The sequence below is a fragment of the Trachurus japonicus genome, chromosome 7, assembly GCF_045865225.1.
Source record: "Trachurus japonicus isolate A0001 chromosome 7, Traja_1.0".
NCBI lineage: Eukaryota > Metazoa > Chordata > Actinopteri > Carangiformes > Carangidae > Trachurus > Trachurus japonicus.
The window spans coordinates 23,687,421-23,705,893 of record NC_140913.1 but is presented as its reverse complement, the minus strand read 5'-3'; the positions used below and the strand labels follow the sequence as shown (position 1 = coordinate 23,705,893).

The 18,473-nt window shown below is 40.3% G+C and overlaps 1 long non-coding RNA gene across 1 annotated transcript in view; it reads left to right on the top strand.

Annotated features, from left to right (window-relative positions):
• The first annotated feature begins 5,927 nt into the window (after positions 1-5,927).
• The window catches only part of LOC146984789 (uncharacterized), a 364,327-nt gene continuing 351,781 nt past the window's right edge, over positions 5,928-18,473 (top strand). Inside the window, exons 1-2 of the long non-coding RNA XR_015036173.1 lie at positions 5,928-6,092; positions 7,192-7,305. This is a non-coding gene — a long non-coding RNA (uncharacterized LOC146984789). The remainder of the gene's footprint in view (positions 6,093-7,191; positions 7,306-18,473) is intronic.

Here is an 18,473-nt window from a genome sequence, read left to right as displayed (position 1 = left end):
AGAGTAGCCAACAGGAGTAACTTTTGGAATCATTTCAGCAGACAACCATGAAAGCACATGTGTTTCAGGGATCGGAAATTTGCGCAGGTGGGATCGGAATTTTCCGATCCATTAATTACACTTGTATCGGTACCCGATACCGATACTGGATCGGATCTGCCCCATCCCTAGCACCACACATCTATTACAGCCAGCCAAGTTTGAAACTCCTTAAAGGCTGCTGATATCTGTTTATCTGAGGGAAGGGGGGAACTAGATCAGTCTAATACAGGGCCACAAACAGAATTAAAATCACCACCTATAATAATTGTATGATTGGGGTATAGTACAAGTTCACAAAGGTCTCTCATTTTGTAAGCAGCCTGAGGTAATAACATATCTTCATCATTTAATGATGCATACTAACAATAAATTATCATAAACCCGCCAGTGGTTCATAAAGGCCTTCCCTGAATGGTCAGAAGAACTCAGGAAGATGCTTTTTCAGCTCTTTTTCTGCATCCTTGGGCGAGGTGAAGCTGAACTTTTGCCCATTCATGGTGACAATAAGGGACCCTGGGTAGACGAGGCCGAATCGCACCCCAGCCTTGTGAAGCTGTTTTTTCATGCCATTACATTGGGCATGTCGTCTCGACCCCTCTGCAGAAAAGACTTGATAGACTGAGAAACGCTGACCGCTCCGGGCAAGCTGTTTCCCGGTGGCGGCTCTGGTGATGACTTGCTTGTTAGAGGGAACGGCGGCTTGGGAATTGAATTTTATACATGTTTTAAAGAACAGCTTCTACATACTTGCTGCTATTATTTAACAAAATACTGGACTCCAAATCTATGCCATCCTCTATGTGTAATGCTATTATTTCCCTGTTACCCAAGACCCAGTTCAGATGAGTAACTACCATCCCTTAAGTTTGCCTAACCAAAGCTCTTTATATCTCTCGACTCTCCACCTATGGCTTAATTTCCAAGCCCTTTTCTCTCCAAAGAGGAGTAAGACAGCCTTCTTTTCATTACTGCTCTTGAACCATTAGCCTGTGCAATACATTTCAGTGCTGATGTGGTGTGGATTTCTCTGGATATAGTTTTAAATTGAATATGTATGCTGATGATATATTACTCACTAAGGAAACCAGCATCCGCTATACCAGCAGTTCTTAAATTGGTTGATTTATTTAGCAGTTTTTCTGGTTACAAGATTGATTGGAACAAAAATTATACATTATACATACTTATACATTTAAATCTGATTTAAAGGGCGCCCCCTTTCTTTGGAAAACATAATTTCTACCATCATTAAAATCTAAATCTAAATGAAACTGATGGACAGCCCTGCCACTGTCTCTGTGGGGCAGAGATGAAATATTGAAAATGAATGTCTTACCAAGACTTGCACTGTACATATCACCACTATCCCTCTTAAATTTCCCCAAAGCTGGTTCAGAGACATTGAATCCCTCTTCATCCAAATCCTTTGGAATAATAAAAAACACAGAATTTCTTTCAAGAAGCTACCCAGATCCAGGGGAGGACTGGGAGTCCCAGATATATATCAGTACTATCTCTCATATAATGCACGATACCCACTAACCTGGGTTTATAAATCTGATGCCCTGGTAGGCAGTTGGCAGTGGCTGGAGGAAACTATTCTTTCATGCCATAAGATCATATCATGGATATCTCTATGGTACTGTCCCAATCCCCCACCCCAGCTGGAAATCGGTTCTCTTGCTCTGTGAAGCAGCTGCACAGGAGACTTGGTATTGAGGGGCTCTCTCTCCCATCATGTCCTATCTGGTGTAACTCTATTTTATCAACCGGAGGTGGCACCTTAAATAACAATATCTGGCAGCAACATGGCAAACTAACTGTTGGTCAAATCTTTAGTGATGCTATCTTTTCAGCAAATTAAAAATCAATTTCACACCGCAGACTCATCATTTCTAACATACTGTACACACATACACATCTACAGTGGGACTGTCCAGCCGTTAAATCTCTCTGGCTAGACGCTATTTCATATAGCCTACTATATAGGCCTATGTCATCACTTTGGAAGTGCCCCCGCCCCTTTTTTTTCCCTGTGTGTGATTTGTCTACGTTGTTTTAAGTTGTACACACCCACAATAAAAAACTCTTAATAGCAAAAAAAAAGAAAAGAGAAAAAGAAAATATTTTGTGGGCACCATAGTTGTTTAGCTATTCTGTCCATACAAATATATAGTACATACACAGCAATATTACAAACCCCTATTTTGTAGCAGTTTAGGAAGTGGTAGCGTAAGCAAAGTCCAGTTAAATTAGAAATTAGGCCAACCAGGCTTGAAGTCCCAAAAGGATTATTTCCCCATTCTGCTCAAATTTATGGGTTAGTTTTGCATTTGAAAATGAGTCAGTGTGAGTCTGACAGTGTGTGAGAGTAACGTCGAAGTTAAAAAGTGTTAAATTGCAGTGTGACACACACTGACATGCTGTAATTTACTGGGGGTGCACTGCAGAGCATTTTTTGTCTGGGCACACACACATTGGTAACTAACATGCACATTTCATGCAATTCATTGTTTTTTATCGAACCTGACTGGACCTAAGTCGGAGGACAGGGACTGTGCTGTTCCAGTAACAATTACTGGAGTTTAATTCTGGTATGTGAATTCTATGATGCTGTTTATTCATTGATCTTCTGTCACTATAAGTGATGGCCTCATGAACATTTTATCAGCCGGCCCTTATTGCCAAGTAGGAAGTGTAACGATTGGGCACAGCACATAAAATCACGAAGCATGCAGTCACAGAGTCTGAAACTAGGGTCTGGATCCACAGCCAGGGAAGAGATGCTGTAGCCTATTTAAGACTACATACAAGAAGGTGAATTTCTGATAAAGCCACAGATTATATGTGCAGAGTTAGGAGGTGAAAACGTGGAGAATAAATTTGAGGATGTGATATGAATCTTACATTCATTATCCTTTATATGTTTCATTATTCAAATAACTGAATAAATAATTTGAAAATACTTTGGGTTTATTTTATATGCTATTACGATGCAGGGACTTCATAGAAACTAATTTCTTCTCATGGTCACCGATAGGGTTGCCACCCGTCCCTTAAAATACGGAATCGTTCCGTATTTTGAAATAAAATAGTGCGTCCCGTTTTGAATCAATACGGGACGGGCTTTGTCCCGTATTTCCGAGTTGTCATGAATGCTGCATCACTTCGCACGTGTTCTGTAAAGATCCAGCATTTGTCAGAACTACAACAAAGCAGAGATCTCTCTGTAGGACACTTTCTATCCATCGCTCTTTCACCGTTATTCTCTCTCTCTCTCTCTCTCTCTCTCTCTCACTCACACACACACACACACAGAGCAAAGGGCGCATGCATGACTTCAGTGCGCGGTAAAAGCGAACTCATACGGTCCGAACGCGGACCCCCCGCGCCCCCCTCCCTCGTCGGACAATCGGACCACCCGCCACAGTCTCCTTGCTTTATGTATCCATAGATGTAAACACGTCCTCGTGTTGCCTTTTTTTGTTGTTTTTTTTTTAAATCCACTCCGCTGCTGCTCTCTGCACCCGGACGCAGCACAGCAGCAGATCGTAAGTGAGGGTGATGTCCTGCACCCCCGGCTTAAAAAAAAAATCCTAGAGGAAACACTGCTCTGCTCCATGACTATACTAAATAAATGTGCCTATTCAAAATCACTGTGTTAATATTTCAGTGTGCACTCATCTGTCTATTTTCCAGGTTAAAGCAAACTGATGTGGCATAGTTTTTCCCCTCCAAAAAAAAAAGATTATTTAGAGCATTGGTTCCCAACCTTGGGTCCGGGCCCCCCTCAGGGGGGCGTCAGAGATGTCAGGGGGTCCACAGAGCTTTGTCTGTTCTGAGGTTGTGAGGTTATCAAAATTAGATTTGTGCATATTGATATTTTAAAATTCCAATAACACATCCAATTGGATAATCAAAATCATCAAAATCAATAGGAACAAAAACCTACATAAAACCTACCTGCTTATAGGGACGTGATAACAATTATGACACAACAAAGGAAAATTGACATAAAGACAAAATAAGGATGGCACAAAATAGAATAAAAAGGCTTGTCTTTGACAAAAGCAAGGGGGGGGGGCTTTGAGGAAAAAAGGTTGGGAACCACTGATTTAGAGTATCTGAAGAATTTAAATAAGAGAAGTGTTCAGAGGTGGTTTTTTTGTAAATGACTAATCGTCAACCAAAAATTAATCGTTAGATTAGTCAAAAAAATAATCGCTAGACTAATCGACTAATCGAAAAAATAGTCGATAGATTAATCGGGAGAAAAATAATCATTTGGGACAGCCCTATTTTATATTATTATTAGGCTACATAAACAAAAGCAAACTAACTCAGTGGGTGCTGTTTATTCGTCTGACCTAGCCTATGCAGCTGGTCTTGAACTGGTCTGAACATTAGCACAGTGTTATTTCTGATCATTTTGTGCAGATGCATTTTTATTTGATTTGCATACGTTTCAAACCGTGGTAAATCACTGTTAATAATAGGCTTTATGCACAGCTCCACTACTTCCTGAACTTAAACCACCCAGTCCTCCCATTAAGATGGCCAGCTCTCTGACTATTGAGGTCAGACACACCTGGATTAATCACTTTGTCCAATAATACATACAGGAAATAAAGGAACTTGTTTAAATGTTCAGGAAGTAGTGGATCTGTGCATAAAGCCTATTAGGCTGTTGTGAGGAATCATTCCATGTGTAACATGTGACAGCCTCTTCACATAGGCTATAGGCATTAATATGTATGACTATTATATTTAAGTGGGATATTGCAACTTTATGTTTTGGATCAAAATAGTAGGCTAGCCCGTCCTGGCCTTAGCTACGTCAAGTGATAACCTCAATAAGGTGCACTGTACCTGCCCCCATTCCAGTTTAAAATATGTGTTAATACAAGAAATTGAACGTGTACAAAATACATAGGCCTACATGAAAAGTGATGCGTTTTGACCCGGGTCACCCCCCCCCCCCCCCCCCCCGTCGACATTTGGTTGAGTGTCCCTTATTTTCACAACTCAACCCTAGTCACCGATGAGCACACTATTCACACCACTGGCAAATGGAGGGTTCAACATATGGCCAACAGACACAGAGACACAAAACACAGGTGCAAGTACAGTCACGCACATTGGTACACACTTGGAAAGACAAACTGACTGACAAACAAATAGACATATAGATAGGCTACACCAAGGGCACTGCTTCCTTTTACTTAGGCTTTTAGGTTTCTATAAATCCTCCATGCCTGCCACACAGTGAAAACACACTTCCCAAACATTTTGGATCTGTAAACTATCTGTTTTACTGACATCCTAAAACAAATGATACTGTACATCCAGGGCACATAAAGGTAGGCTAATACAAAACCAAAGGAGACAGAGCCCTTGCTGTCAGGGCCCATAAACTTTGGAACAATTTGCCAGAGGAGAATAGACTTGCAGTCAGTTAGGATGCCATAAAATTGATGGAGGGGGGGGCAGTATTCGGCAAATCAGCTTATCACGCAAGGAAGTCACAACAAACAGGTTTTGCACAATGGTTTGCACAGATGTGTGCATTGCAACACCTTCTCATCACAATCCACGCCATATAGGCTACAGTGCATAGATCAGCTGTTATTAAAACACAATTCATCAATAACAGGATCGCGACATTGCACTACCGCTAACACAACAAACCGTTAACAATGAATCCACACTCAAACCTAAGCAACAATAATGTTAACTGTACTCAACAAGCTGTTATTACAAGGTTTACAACAGACAGACAACCTGGGCTGTGTGTGTGCAAGAAAGAGAGGGGGAGAGAGAGAGAAAGTACGTAAAAGCTGCTAACTGTTAGCTACTGTAGCTCAGGTGTTGGTCTCCCCCCGTCAGGTAAAAGCTGTTAGCTGTTAGCTACCGTAGCTCAGGTGTTGGTCTCCCCCCGTCAGGTAAAAGCTGTTAGCTGTTAGCTACCGTAGCTCAGGTGTTGGTCTCCCCCCGTCAGGTAAAAGCTGTTAGCTGTTAGCTACCTTAGCTCAGGCGTTGGTCTCCGTCAGGTAAAAGCTGTTAGCTGTTAGCTACCGTAGCTCAGGCGTTGGTCTCCCGTCAGGTAAAAGCTGCTAACTGTTAGCTACCTTAGCTCAGGCGTTGGTCTCCTGTCAGGTAAAAGCTGCTAACTGTTAGCTACCGTAGCTCAGGCGTTGGTCTCCCATCAGGTAAAAGCTGTTAGCTGTTAGCTACCTTAGCTCAGGCGTTGGTCTCCCGTCAGGTAAAAGCTGCCGTTTATTCCTCATATGAAGCTCATCAAGTTGTTGAGCCTCTCTGGTACAGTTATCCATCACTGCAGTTGAATTAGCCGCTAAACTGCTGAATAAATAATTTAAAAATACTTTGGGTTTATTTTATATGTTATTACGATGCAGGGACTTCATAGAAAAAAGTGTTAACATTTTTCAGGGGCGACACAGACAAACTAATTTCTTCTCATGGTCACCGATGAGCACACTACTTCACACCAGTGGCAAATGGAGGGTTCAACATATGGCCAACAGACACAGAGACACAAAACACAGGTAGCCTACAAGTACAGTCACGCACATTGGTACACACTTGGAAAGACAAACTGACTGACAAACAAATAGACATATAGATAGGCTACACCAAGGGCACTGCTTCCTTTTACTTAGGCTTTTAGGTTTCTATAAATCCTCCATGCCTGCCACACAGTGAAAACACACTTCACAAACATTTTGGATCTGTAAACTATCTGTTTTACTGACATCCTAAAACAAATGATACTGTACATCCAGGGCACATAAAGGTAGGCTAATACAAAACCAAAGGAGACAGAGCCCTTGCTGTCAGGGCCCATAAACTTTGGAACAATTTGCCAGAGGAGAATAGACTTGCAGTCAGTTCCCTAATGTTTTATCATGGGATGCCATAAAATTGAACCGTTAACAATGAATCCACACTCAAACCGAAGCAACAATAATGTTAACTGTAATCAACAAGCTATTATTACAAGGTTTACAACAGACAGACAACCTGGGCTGTGTGTGTGCGCAAGAAAGAGAGGGGGAGAGAGAGAGAAAGTACGTAAAACCTGCTAACTGTTAGCTACCGTAGCTCAGGTGTTGGTCTCCCCCCCGTCAGGTAAAAGCTGTTAGCTGTTAGCTACCTTAGCTCAGGTGTTGGTCTCCGTCAGGTAAAAGCTGCTAACTGTTAGCTACCTTAGCTCAGGCGTTGGTCTCCTGTCAGGTAAAAGCTGTTAGCTGTTAGCTACCTTAGCTCAGGCGTTGGTCTCCCATCAGGTAAAAGCTGTTAGCTGTTAGCTACCTTAGCTCAGGCGTTGGTCTCCTGTCAGGTAAAAGCTGCTAACTGTTAGCTACCTTAGCTCAGGCGTTGGTCTCCTGTCAGGTAAAAGCTGCTAACTGTTAGCTACCTTAGCTCAGGCGTTGGTCTCCCATCAGGTAAAAGCTGCTAGCTGTTAGCTACCTTAGCTCAGGCGTTGGTCTCCCGTCAGGTAAAGGCTGCTGTTTATTCCTCAAATGAAGCTCATCAAGTTGTTGAGCCTCTCCGGTACAGTTATCCATCACTGCAGTTGAATTAGCCGCTAAACTGCTGGACGCAAAAAAACGATGGGGCGTCTGTTTGTTTACAATTCACGAAAGCAACGTGAACGTACGTGTCGCTCACACTTAGTGGAGTTACGCAATGAGGCAGCGTAGCCTCAGCCTCTTGGCGTACATATAAGTCTACGTGGGGAACATAGGGCGCATGCGCAAACAGTGAGAGGCAGAGGTGCTCTGTGCCTCACCCTTTTTTATACAGTCTATGGCCTCACCTCTGAAATACAACGAGACGGGGAGTGGCTTCTGCAGCCGCTAGGTAAACTCAGCTGAGTCACGTTTAATAGACTATGAAAATCACCAAACCTTTTAGATTAACTAAATCATTTAATTATTCCTGACAGCCTATAGGTGAGGCACTGCCTCCCCATACATTCATGATTTTACTTTGATTTGTTTAGCCTAGATGTTGTTACGCTATAGTACTGTCTCCTCAATAGACTCCATCCTCAATAGGTCGATTAGGAACAAGCTTTACCTGGCAAGCTAATCTATTGTTATTGTGTAAGCAATAAGCACACAATTCATTCATTTTAGCCGTGTTTAAAACAGTTTTGTATGAAAATGTGTCTGTGTTAGAATTTTCCACCATCCCTAAAAAATTTCAAGTTACTAAAAGCAAATAATAAAGTCTTTTTAACTGTATTAAGATAAGTGTATTAAAGAACAACTAATGTGGTCAGTTCACGAGTTTGTCATGACAACAGTTTTACAACACTGTTTTGCAATCTCAATTCGTTACTCCACAATATACAATACTGTACAAAATCTATAAATATAATAGGACGTTCATAGAGTAAAAAACAGTTCTTTTATTTCATTTTTATTTTCTATGAAGTGGTGGCATTGGAACATCTAGCCTATTCATCACAAGTCATGCCACTGACATCACAACAAGACCGTGCTTCTGTTGAGAAATTGTTTCTGCACTATGGAACAAGTGATGTGCTTCACCTTTTCTGCAGTAACAATGGCCCAAGGCTGTTTTATAATTGTTAGAGTATGAAAGGAATGAGAAGCTGGAGTGGTGGAAGATGCCGATAAGGAGAGTGTCAAGGCTGAGAGGCTGGCACAGTCAAACCTCTCTCTAATTTTTCTAAGACTTCAGAGAAGGCCAGTGCACTGGATGGAAAAAAAAAAGGAGCGGACAGAAATTACCAAGAACATTGTGCACACTGACACTTCAGATACCAGAGGCAATTAATGAAGGGCAAGTTTTGGATTAAAATGTTTGCATGAGTCAAAGTAACTTGATTTCCATAACACGGATTCATTCAATAAAGGCACTGACGTCAAGAATCACATTTCTCAGCATTTGTCCTCACTTCTCCCCGGTGACCTTTAATCCATGGAGAGTTTAAAAGATAAACAAATGTGCGAGAAAAACTTTAAAGGCATGTAATGATTTACACCTGTTGAGGCCAGACGCTTTTAGGAAAACAAAAAGCTCTGTGGAAATATAAATAATAACATAAGACAATGGAGGGGGGGAATATCAAAATACTGATTCTATTCTAAAGCCAAGTGCAATACATCTGAAAACAGTTTGAGTATTTGTGGTGTATGACTAAAGTATTTCTGTCTATCATCGTTCTCAAAGGCAGACAAAAAGTCTTTACCCCAAGTAAAATGATCATTAGCTGTGTTTGCTTATCTAAAAAACCCAGTCAGGCTGCAAACGTCTGATCAAAGATAATCGACAAATGCAAATGTTCACTACAATATTTAAAAGCACATTATCTAATGTCAAACAGAGATGTACTGTTTGAAATATTTGCGCTTGCCATCTGATTTTAAAGCATAACTCAGTCTTCTGGAAATGGAAACGGCACTCTTAAGCACTACAGACGACAAATTAAATGACATTGACATTTTCAGACATTTCTCTGCGTCCAAACCATCACTAAAGACACTTGTACATGCTTTCCAAACTGCTAATGCCGTGCACAATTGTGGACTCGGCTCCGACCCTTCAGGACGTGACTTTTTTTTTTTGATGCACTGAAAGGCCTTGCTGCACAATTCCTCATAGAAATGCTTCAGTGCAATAAACCAGTTTGACCTCTGGGGTTATCTGGCAGTGGTCTGGCTTGTTGTATTGAGGGGTCAGATCAAAGAAATGAACCTCTGGTTGCTGAATAGCCTTCCAGAGAGTGTGTCCTCAAACTCTTTTAGAAGCAGCCATCATTTTTATTCACTGCCTTTCAATAAAGCACAGAGGGAACTGAATAGTACTAGTGTGCGTGCTTGTTGTGAGCAACTGTAAATGGATCTCTTATGAAATATAAGTTTTTATATGGATTTTTGTTTGTTTGTTTTTCAAGGTTAATGGAAAGAAAATGTGCCTGGCAGCATACTGTACATAATCATATGCTACGTATATTATTCTTATTCTAATCAAGACACTGAGTTATTAAAGGTAAATGTGTAGTAATGAGCTGCTGACAGCAAAAGAGCCAAGGTTGTGTATGGGCAGTACGGCGTTATTTTTTTCAGTAACGAGTAATCTAACTAATTACTATTTCCACCGTTACCACGCCGTTACCGTTACCGACAATTAAATGAGGCGCGTTACAAACTACTCAGTGAAGCCGTCGTCCTCCGACTTGGCTCATCTCAGACACAGAAGCTGCTAAACTGTTTTTCTTTTTTTTCCTCCTCTCCTTTGGTGAGGGGAGGAAGGAGACAACCGCATAAGTGATGATGATTGGTTGAGGCAGAGTAAGGTTTCATGCTAAGCCAGTCAGAGGCAGTGTTCAGTTTGTACACAAACCACACACGCACGCAGTTTAGCCTCACACACACAGACTAGCAGAGGGAAGCTGCTGAGTTACCTCTTTGAGGTAAAAGCCAAGAACACACACACACTTTCTCTCTGAGCGTCTCCGCCTGCAGACAATATTTGACACATGAAGTAAATACATTGGCCTTTGGTCACCCCTATATATTATGGTATTAAACTACATCTTTTTATTTAACTAGGCTAGTTAAATCACAGTAGCATACTGATGTGTTGAACTTACAGGCTTGTTACTAAGTATGTATTAAAGCAGAAGTAAGTGGTCCGGTCGTTTTGGCTAATGCTGCGTTCCAGGCAGGCTTTTGAAATCGTAAATTACAGCTTCAAGTCACAACTTACGACTTTGTAGCGTTCCGACCGGTGAACTCGTACCAGATCGAACTGGTACCACTTCACAGTCGGAAAAATACGAGTTTCCTTGAACGCACCATAACAGTCCTCGTCCCTACGTCGCCACATTCACGGCGTTCCTTGGCTGCACACACAGCCCTGCATGCCGTTCTCTCTCCTCATTGGATAAAAACTGTAGGATACGATAAATGTTTTCTCTTCGGCTCAGAGCAGAGCAGAGTGACTGACAGACCCGTGTTTCAGACCAAACACTCTATGTAAGTGATTGCTGTCGGAAGATACAACTATTTAAGACTTAGATTAACACAAATATATCACTTACTTCTGCTTTAATTATCATGATAAATAAAACTCAACCTGTCACACAGCTCCATGTTGTCTCTGTGTGGTGTTCAGGGACAGTCAGGACAGTCTGAGGACAGAGTTTATATTAATGCACCGTGACACTGTGGCAGGTGTCTGTACGTCTTCACCACAGATCAGATGTTCAGCTGGAGAAGGAAAACTCAGCTGTTCTCTCCACCGCGACGTGCGCCTGGCGAGCGTTAAATCGCGTATCTCGCGTTTGGTCGCGCGTCAGAACTCGAGCGAAAAAAAAACGTTTTTTTTTTTTTAAATAGACGAAGACGTGAGGGTCCCGTCGCCAAAAAAAAATCGGGTGTATTGCGTCGCAAAAAAAAAAAGTTGCGTGTACCGCGTCTCGCGCCTAATCGCGTCTTTGCGTCACGGCCTTTTACACCGCGGACGTAACGAATAAACGGTGACGGTGTGAACGAACAACATAGAACAGGACCAGACGTGGCGTTGTTTCCTCTTTTCACCGACAGCTCCACTCTCCCTTACTTACACTAACTACTGTTATTGTTGAGGCAGAGAATTGTGGGATTTGTAGTTTTTGACCAATCGCAGGTTGTGCTCTTTCTTTTTGTGATTTTCCCGGTTCACACATGTTTTGTTTTTTTAGGGGCAAATGCGAGTGAAATGCTCGCCCATGGTGGGCATAAGAAAATGTAAGACCTGTCTACAATTATTTAAGACTTGAACACAATAATTCAACAAATTTAAGACATTTTAAAGCAGAAGTAAGTGATATATTTGTGTTAATATAAGTCTTAAATAGTTATATCTTCCGACAGCAATCACTTCTATAGAGTGTTTGGTCTGAAACACGGGTCTGTCAGTCACTCTGCTCTGCTCTGAGCGCCTGGAACGCTACAAAGTCGTAAGTTGTGACTTGAAGCTGTAATTTACGATTTCAAAAGCCTGCCTGGAACGCAGCATTAGCAAAAACGACCGGACCACTTACTTCTGCTTTAAGACCTAAAATTTAGATTTTCAAATTTTAGACTTTTTAAGACCCCGCGGATACCCTGTTATTTCATATAAAAGTTTAAGTGCATACATATTTTATGATGCTGTGTATTATATATTATATATTTAAGACCATCTTAGAATTTTCTAATAAATTTAATACTTTTTAAGGCCTTAATTTTAGATACATGAATTTAAGACTCCGCGGATACCCTGAGAAGTTGTGCGCTCGCAGCAGGACAGATAATCAGATGGATAATCGGTAAAGTTAATAATTTCACTTAATGTGGCCAACTGGCCATGAATAAATTAATTTCGATGTTTCGCCTGTTATTAAACGCAAATCTTGAATAGGTCTCCGCTGTTTTCACATTTAAAAAGGTCTTTGTTGTCTTTGTACAGAGACAATATGAGATTTACTTAAAAAACCCACTGTAACCTATTTTCATTCAGAAGTAATTAGTAACTATAACTAATTACTTTTTAAAAGTAACGTTCCCAACACTGTGTATGGGGGTCATGAGGCACGAAGAAATGTCAGAACAACTCAATTACTTGCTCTAACTTCAGCTTGTTTACATAATCACAGAGTCAGATACTTATCATTTAATTATCCATCCATTTACAATAGATCATGTTTATAAAAGGATTTTCTTGGTGTACTGTACTTTTCATATTAGAATATTTATAATTTAGCCCATATCACTTGCACCATTCTGTGCTTGGTTGTGTTTTCTTTCTTCGTTTGTATTGTGTGTTGTCTTGGGGGCCACCATCATTCTTATAACAAACCACTACATATCTGCTCTACATACTGTACACTCAGCTTGCCATTTGCCAAAGTGTTTGACTGTCTGTGGGTGCTGTTTGACAAAATATTCCAGAAAATAAACATGAAACAATAAGCTCACCTACATGTGATGCGATGAGGCTTTGTCACGTCAAGGACATCCTCAGGAGGGCGAGGTGATGACACCTTTAATAAATCAAAAAGCACACATCACCTTCAGACAATTATATTGTGCATAGTCGAAGATTTAGGACAATGAGCCAAGAGTGGCCTTGAGAAGACAATGGGTAAGTGTTTGCATCTGCTTATAGTGTATACAGTGTGTGTATAATCATATATTTGTTGAAGCTCAGGTAGTAAACTAGTGATTATGACGAGATAAAATGTTTCTTCATTAAAGAGATGCATTTAATATAATTAGCTGCTGAGAGTGAAATATGGGATATAAATCTAACCACTCTATGTAATGTAATGTAATGTAATGAGAGAGAGAGAGACACCTTCTAAGTGACACATAGGGAGAGTAACCATCACAACCATCCTCTGACACCTAATTAACAAGTGGCAAACGTCTTACACAGGCCAAAATCTCATATCTAACTCTTGGCTTCCTCCTGTGGTATTGGTTTCTAGGTAACACTCACCTCATTCTTTTCACAAGTGCATGTATGTAAATGCAGGTGTTTATGTGGAGCGAATAAATTAGACTGGGCGTAGGTGCAGTGTTAGGTAAGTCAGTTTATGTGGGTGGAATACACAAAGTACATTACACACAGAGAAGACTGTGTTTATTAGGAGTGACATACTTTCTTTTTCCAAATGTAGTCCATTAAAAAACTGTGCTCACCTTGCTGAGTGAATGATCAACTGCCATGAGCTGGAAAATGGAAATTTCTGCTGCTGGAATCTCAACATGCACATTCCCCGAGTCCAGTTTCTTCAAGAGTTACTGTAAACGTGTCCCTGTGGAGGGTAAATAATTGGGAGAAATGAAAGTAAAATGGAGATGCAATGTACACTGTGACGAATCTACACATGCAAACTCACCGTATCTTGTGGTACGACAGCTTTCTGAACGCCTGAGCCGTAGTTGTTTCTCTCTTCAGTGTCTGTGGTGGTGTTGATGCTGCTGTGGGAGTTATTCAAAGGCTAAGCAACGTGTCATTAGTCATTATATTTCTCTCCTGCTGAGCAGTAATGTTCTTTACTCTGTCTGGTAAGGGCTGGTAAACACTGTTAGTCAGCACAGTTGTGACATGTCCCAGAGGAGAGGATGGTGCAGGATGCAGGCCAGGGCCTCACACTCGCTCGGCATCTCAGTCACTGCACAGGTTCTGCTGACATCCGTCCCTGCTGTTCCTGCACTGTGGACAACATCAATTATCAGAAGTGTAAAACCTCATTCATTGGAAACTGATCCTCAAACTTATCAGATTATTATCATCATTATCTTAGATAGATAGATAGATAGATAGATAGATAGATAGATAGATAGATAGATAGATAGATAGATAGATAGATAGATAGATAGACAGATAGACAGATAGACAGATAGATAGATAGATAGATAGATAGATAGATAGATAGATAGATAGATAGATAGATAGATAGATAGATAGATAGATAGACAGATAGACAGATAGATAGATAGATAGATAGATAGACAGATAGACAGATAGACAGATAGATAGATAGATAGATAGATAGATAGATAGACAGATAGACAGATAGATAGAGTTTTAAATTCAGATAAACAAAGCACATGGCCGGTGTTCCCCTCTCTTGAACTCCTTGAGTCATCTGGTTTCATTGTGTAGAAATGTGATGTCTATTGTCTAGACATCACATCCTCTTCACAGAAGTCAGAGGAAACACAAGGCATTAGAAATGACATGGATAATTCTAACTCGAAGACAGAAATGTTGTGACAATACATTGTCATATTTGCCATTATCTATTTTCAAAACTGACTGCTCATGCCTTGTTGGACATCCAAAGATTTTGCTTTGACATGTGACTATTTTAATATACAGTGATATGACACTACACTACACTACGGTCCTATGAGGGAGACAGTGGCATGAGCAGGGAGAAATAATAAATTATTTTTTGATATACAGATTTCATTTCAATACCAATACAGTTGCTCATAGTAATCAATGACAGTCACCAATATAGACAAAGCTCAACAATTAAATGCAATCAAGACTCACTTATAGAAAGTTTAAGTCATATATGAAGTTGAGAATGTGTTTTTCTCTCCATCAGGCCTGATGTTGTTTTAAATGGCTTCAGTCACTGTATATGTGAGTATTTAACGCCATCTAGTGGTCCTATGAAGAAAAGCCACACCATGCAAACTGAGCCGTCAGCAAATTCATCATACAATGGTCCTGAGTGACTGAGATAGAAAGTGTAGGAAGCTGAGAAAGTTTGTGACCTTTTGAATACTGAAGTGACAGAGAACAGACAAGTAATGTAATCAGGGGAGAAAGACTGTAAACCCTGAAGGTGAGTGCAGAGCCTTCACAAGACAAGGAGAAGCAGTCGTACATAAACTCAAGGCAGTAGGAGCAGATTTTTTTTTCAGAGTTTTATTCTTTAAATTATTTTATAAAATCTCATTTACATTTCAATATCATCATCATTTATATATATATATACATATATATATATATATATATATACATATACATATATATATATACATATACATATATATATATATAACCAATTAACAATTTTGGCTATTTTCCCTTTCCACCCCAATGTATGCCCACACATTGATCGTAAGGTCCATACCCCTTCACATAGACGTTGTGCAATGATCCTCAGTGCCAAGGTGGAAGGAGGAGAGGGAGGAGTGACAATGGGTGAGGGTACGTGTTAGGTTGAAGGAGAAGAGGTATGGGTTTGGGCCTTGTACAGAGCATGCCAAGAAAGAGTTTGGGAAACAGGGAATGGTAAAGGGGCTGCCTAAGTACATCACCACTGTTAATATCAGTAAGATAACCACACAAAGAGGTAAAGGGAGTATTGACTTCCACGATGACTTGAGTGTGTCTGCTGTGGGTTAAACCAATCATGTTCAAATGGCTCAATGTATTCCATGACACAAAATAAAAATAGCTCTTTTGCTTTTCCAATGTCAGTAGTTCATCTCCACTGATGAATGTAAAATAAGCTATGACCTCTGACAAGTCATTTGTTCACTAAACAATTAAAACAGTGCCTACAAACTTAGCAGCAGCCCTGAAGACTGTTTAGCCCTTTGTAGCGACCTCTACAAGTTATCAGTCCACTGATCTGAGTCATATCCATGTCCAAACGTGTGCGGGTAGGTATCTATGTTGATTCTCTTTCTAGGCTTCTTAAAAAGGCCAATGTCTACATACACAAGGCTAAAGTTTAGCAAAACCACACATTTATGTTACACCAACTGTACATCCAGGCAAGCCGCAGGATTCTGTTCTCTACTCCAATAAGATATTTGTTCTTCATTTGGCAATATGATCACTCTTGCAACATGGCTCAATACTTCTGAAAGTCTTTTTTGTTGCTGGTATGATTTGCAATGAACAGAGTCGAGCAACTGAAATATATCTATGTTAAATATTCAAACTATTTAGAAAGGCTTCATTAGATGAAAATACAACAATTGCACACCTCCCCGAAGGTCACTCAAGACTTTTGTGATACTCTAGTTAGCTAATGTTGACCCACAAACGCCCTTCAAAAATCCTTAAGCTACATCCAAACAGTATCAAAACATCCCTTCTTTATGCTGCTTAACATGAGAAAGACACAATGCAAAGCTTGGTTTCAAAGGGAAGGAATGAATAGAAGTATGAGATCAGACTTCACCCCCTGTTACCAAATGTGTCTTTGCTTGCACAAGAAAATATACATATTAAATTTGACTTCTCTGTAAGTCTACAGTATTATATATATTGTCTACAATGTGTTAATTCTTGTAAAATCATTCACATTGGTTCAATATCACCGTCTTATAAACCCTGTGTGGAGCTTAGTCAATACTGGAGTGCATTTTTTATTAACTGTGAATTACTTCCTTAGTTGTCATGGGACAGGTTAAAATTCCTGCAGCCTGGCAAAACCATGTTAATGTTTAACCTACAGACTGGTAAAACACAGAGCAATATAATGACAACAGCAAAAAAGGAGAGGACAGCTGAATGAGCTTAAGGCATTTGGAGGATATCCCTGACAGATCATATAGACTACAGTAGCCCAAACAGTCTGTCAAAATAACCCAGACTTCTTTTTTTTTTAATGTGATTTAAAATTAGCCCTTGATGGGAACTGCAACGTAAGGAAATGATATTAATGAAGAGTCAAATCCCGATCACTAAGAGTCTCCTCTACATTTCTGACACTCAACAGTTTTAAATGTTAGCAGAGTTTGATGAGCTGTGATGACCCCGACCTTTTCCACAGCACGGGGCATCGACTTGCTCGAGGGGACTCATGTTAACCACATCAGCCTCCAATCAAGAGCCTTTGGTCTCCTAGGGTCTAGAAAATGCAGAATAGCACACACTACCTAACAAAACTGGACATTTTACAATGAATCGCTGCAGTGCAAAATATACAAATACTATCTTGGTAAAACCCAAATGCTAAATGCCTTTAACACAAAAGCAGAGAGGCTGTGATTCAGCGTCAATTAAATGCCATAGCTGCTCACTGCACTAGACTGCAAGATAGTGTAAACAAGACTATTTCATGAGCAAAACAGTTCACAGTACTATGCAATCACGTACAACACCAACACTAACCTGTCTGAGGGTCTCAACCAGATTGAGCTTCACAAAAGGTAGTATTTGTTGTAGGGATATTGTACTTAGTTGATTATTTGTAATCTACAATTGCTCATGTTTTTATGTCCACAGTCTTACATAACTGTTATCAGAAATGCCTGTGCTTTGTTGGTTAGAATACAAAGCCCACGCAAAATAAATAACTTCTGCTAACCTTTAAAATTACTGAACGCAAGAAATGTTTTGTATTCAGCCAAAAACACAAATAGCAAATTAGAGAATGTTAATATAACAAATGCTGTATTTCTTAGGGCCAGTTTTAAACCACATTGTCCTACTGGGTGTATAAGCTGAAGCCATTTGAGGTAGACAGAAACCGTGTCAGTGTATACACTTTCATACTGTCTAAAACCAATCGATAGGCTCACACACTCTCCAGGAACTGCACTCACTTGATTTGTGGCCTAGTGTGAGGCCTCCTGTGACCCCACCTGAGACTGACAGGGAACCACTGATCTGGTAAAGGGGGCACTACAACATAATGGACCATGGGAGGCTTTGAGGAGTGTAATGAGATGGGGTCAGGGGCTTGGAGCTGACACAATTCAACAGGCTATTTACCAGAAAGAAGTCAACACCACACATCATAAATGTCTCAAGTCAACAGCAGCATTTAAACCTCAGTCATAAAACCAGAAACAATTGAAGGTTTAATTTACAAGGCATAATCTTTTAAATAGAATATATGGCATCTGACCATTGTCTCAGTATAT